The sequence below is a fragment of the Corvus hawaiiensis genome, chromosome 26 (genome assembly GCF_020740725.1).
Source record: "Corvus hawaiiensis isolate bCorHaw1 chromosome 26, bCorHaw1.pri.cur, whole genome shotgun sequence".
NCBI lineage: Eukaryota > Metazoa > Chordata > Aves > Passeriformes > Corvidae > Corvus > Corvus hawaiiensis.
This window is the reverse complement of record NC_063238.1, coordinates 20,935,510-20,939,932: the sequence shown is the minus strand read 5'-3', so window position 1 is coordinate 20,939,932 and position 4,423 is coordinate 20,935,510.

The following is a 4,423-nucleotide window of genomic DNA, read 5'->3' as shown; positions in this document are numbered from 1 at the left end:
TTAGTGCCTGCTTATTTTATAAAATAAATAAAAAAGGAGAGAGTGCATGAGAGCAAACCATTGCTGCTTGGTTATCTACTGTATTTAACCCTTACTTTCACATAATACAGATTAAAAATGGCTCTTAGGCCAGAGAGATACGTGTCCAGCTGATACAAGATGCAATGATTGCTGGAGCCACTTCTATCCTAGTTAGAGTAAAATGTATTTGAACCCAGGGTGACACTCAGAGAAAGAAAGCCTTTCTCTTGACAGCATGCCTATAGAAGGGCATTTTTTGGTGACAGTTTGAGGAAGGCTTTTCTTTTAAGCTATAAATAAAAGCTGACAAATATTGTGTTAAACCAAAAAGACAATATACTTTTGAAAACATTCAAGAAAAGGTCATATGGAAAAGAATATATTTGTTTACCCAGGATTTTTTTAATGGTTTTTGCATGCAGCACAGAACTAGAAAGAAAAGAGCACTTTTTTGGTAGCATTTCATTTATAATAGGTTTTCCTAGAATGCTGCCAGCAAAAACTTGGCTTTTGGGCTTCAGCAACACAACCCAATTGTTGTACCTCTTGCCCCAGCTTCCCCAGCTGTTGGAGCTCTGTTATTTGCTGGGGGACTCACTGCTGGAATGTATTTATTTTATGATGGGAATGCAATCCATTATATTTGGAAAGTATGACATTCAGTTACGTCAGTGTGTCCAGGGATTAAGATTAGTATATTGTTTTATAAATAAAGGAGCCAAAGTTCAGGAGTCGTTGTACTTGTGTATACCAACACAGATTTATCTGAAGACAGGGAAAATGTGCAGAAGTTCCACTTTGCTCTGTCTCCCTGACCTATCTTTCTGTTTGCTAAGTTTACTCAAGTGCATCTCCTATTTTGAACAATTTCTTTTCAGGAGAAGAGTCAAAAAATTTCTTTCCTCAGTTACCTACATTCAGGGCTGGTTTGACAGCAGGACTTTGTCCCTGTCCCCAGACTAACATTGCCCTCTCCCAGCTGCTCATAGACTGGTGGAAAGCAGAGCTCCTCAGACAAGCAAAAAAGTTCCCCATCCTCAGAGTCTTAAACACTCTTTCAGTCTTGAAGCCTTTCAGTCTCAGTGCATTGGAAGTCAGCCCTCCTGCAGGTAATTACTAAATGTTGTTCATGTGGGGTTGGAGAGTCTGAAGGAAAACACCTTGGGGTGCTCTTTCTCTGGCATCTGCCCTGGGGTGACATCCCCAGGGGCTGAGCACATTCACCCTTGCTGCTGCGATGGCCCCTTGGCAGCCCATGCCTCTGCCTGCATCAGAGCACAGCCAGGGCCTGCAGCACCCCGACTGCCTCACCCCACCTCTGCCCCCTTCCCCAGCCCACTTGCCAAAAGTCCCCTGTGCACAAGGGGCTTGGGCTGGTCATACTTGCAAGGGCATACCCAAGAAATGCAGCTGCTGGCTAACCTGTGCCTGGTCAACCACTGCTTCTTAGTGCTACTTGTACAGTTCAACCTTAAACAAAATTAAAAAAAAAAAAAAAAAAGAAAAAAGAAAAGACGAAAGAAAAAAGAAAAAAAGAAAGAAAAAAGAAAGAAACCTCAATTTCCAACCCTGACACAAATATTCTCATTTTCTTCACCCTTCTCCTGCCTGCCTGCCAGGACTTCTCCCCCAGCCCTCTAGGGTTTATTTAACCCAGTCTTGCTTTGGCTCCTTCATTGGTTCTGTCTTTTTTGGGAGCCAGACAAAAGTTCTCACCCAGCCTTAACCCCCCACCCCCCCCCCCCCTTGCAGCAGACTGCTGCCTCCGGCCTCCTTTCCAGAGGACAAATTCAGTTTTCTTTGGGTCTCTGGAGAGGAAGAGAAGCAATACTTATTATTATTCCTTCCCACCATGCTTCCCACCAGCTCCAGCTAGTTCCCAGGTCCCTGCAGAAGTGCAGACATTAGGACATTTTGCCCTTGTATGTTACACGTTTGCTCTGAGTTCAAGAATGAGCACTTCTTTTTGAGCTCCTCAAAATCTGGACAATGTCTGTAAGTCACTGCATCCTCCAAAGTTGTTTCATTGACACTTATTGGTAATAACTGACAACACATAAACTGCACTTTACACATAAAAGTGCAAAGCTATAAACAGAATTGGAACAAGAATTTTGTACAGACTTCCAAAAAAAATAGTTCTCTGAAGTTGGCCACATAATTACTTTTTTAAACACCTTGGAAATATTGCCTTGTATTCATTTTTTTTTAATGCTTGAATAACAGATATTGTATATTGGCATGATTTTCACACCTGCAGGATTAACTAGGAAGAAATTAGTAAAATCTGCAAGCATTGAAACTGAAGTAGTGCTTTAAATACATGATACTTACAAGAAAATGGTAGAGAAGCAAAAGCTTTATACCCACAAATTCTTAGAATAACTTTATACATTGATAGGAGAAGGACAAATTTTGAAAACAACATTGATGGTTTTGGACTCCAGTTTTTGCCAAGGACAATATCACACAAGAAATTCAGTGATGAAATCTGCCGTGAATATGTCCTCTGGCACTACTCCTTTCCATGGCTCCTCCTCCAAGCATCCAGCATCTCATTACAAGGTTTACAGTGAGCAAAAGATGTTTCAGTGCTTTCTAATTATTTTTTACAAGATTAGAGACTTATCAGGCTTTTGATTATCTCCAGGATTAATGGCATACATTAATTAAACTGTCATTATGCCTCCTTTTCCACCCTTTTGTAAATATAAACTTGAAAAGTAAGAGCAAGAATTTTATCTGGGTTTATAGAACAAATGCCGCAGAATAGCAGCTTTTGGGGGGGGAAATGTGTCCTTAATCCACGTTTTGAAGGAGAATTCATCAGCCCTGCTCACACGATCAAACATACAAGGCTGTATCTACCACACGTAGCTACTGCTGTGCCTGTTAATGGGGATAAAGGTAAGGCAGCCACTGGTGGGATGGGGATGGGTGGGCAGGGCTGTGTGCCAGCAGCATGGCTGGGATGGCTGTGCCATGTGGCTGGCTGGAGCCACCAGCATGTGTGGGGGGACAGACTCCTCCCAGATCTGGGAAGTGCAGAGGGAAATGTGTTTTCACCCAAAAAATGGCTCTGTTGGGGTAGGCAAGCACCATGTGGAACAGAGAGGGAATTTAGGTGGGATTAGGAAGCTGGCTGATAAAGAACGACTGGTTTTGGCTGAAAGCAGATGGGTGCTCTCGCAATCCCTCTGTGTAGCAGCTAATCCTAAATGCACGTCTCTAGAAGTTTGAAAAGACTTTACTTTAAAATATATAAACACATTTATTCCTAGTGTTATTTCCCACAGATTTGCCAAAACTGGGAGCTGAAATTAGCTAATTGCTTATACCAACTAGAGCAAGGAACAGATGTAATCCACAGATGTAATCCACTGCTTCTAGACACCAGAGATCTTGTGCTCAGTCTCTAAATATGATTCCAGTGCCATTAACCCACTCAGAGAAGCTCTCCTTCCCTCTTTAGGTCTTGAACAGAGGACTCAGAAATTTGCAGCTTGAATTTCCAGACAAAGTCCCAGAGCTACAAGTCTGTGCCACAGCAAGGGACCATCCTTTCAGCTCAGATTGTTCTGTGATTGTGCGATCCTCTATGGACAGAGCTCAGAAAAAGGAAGCACCACAGCCTGTGACCAAAGGCTTACGAAGATGTACGTGAGCATCCATTAGTTCAGTAAAATACCATGGAAACATTCAGCAAGATGGACAGCATGAACATGTTAATGACCATAAGCCAGGAAAAATGCTTCAAGTTTTGATTGCATATTCCAAAAGAAAAACAGAAGATTAGAGGCAAACCAGGAGCAGCTCTTTGAACTCGTTGCTGGACAGCATGTTCCTCCACTGATAGTGAAAGGCTGTACAGCACAGGGAGACAAACTGCTTGAGCCTGTTCTGTTTACAGCTTGGGGGCCAGAGATGGGTGATGGGTACAGCTGTAAAAAGATATTCTGCCATAGATGAGCTCAAGGGGAAGAAGTGCCATGTGTTTGCAGCTAAAAAGATGACAACTTTTATTGCCCACTTACATCTGGTTATGACATCAGTATCAAAAGTGGGGGTTAAGCAAGCACCATCTCACCATTCCTGAACCATTCCATAATGCTGAATATGGTCAAGAAATGTGTTTGCACAACCTGCTTTTCCAGTTCGCTATTCCTCAGGACTAACATTAACATGAAAATCCTCTAGGGAGGTGTAGATCTATCACATGATTCCTAGCTCTCAGAAGTGAGCAGAAAGAACAGAAGCTGGGGAAGATGGAGACCAGGGCAGATCCCTCTGGTGCATTAATCCCATCACCAAGTGAAAAGAGCTGCGGTCCAGCTGCTGGCAGTCAGCGTAGGCACGCACCTCCTGTTGTTTCTCCACCTGCCAGAAACAGCTTCTTTGAAGA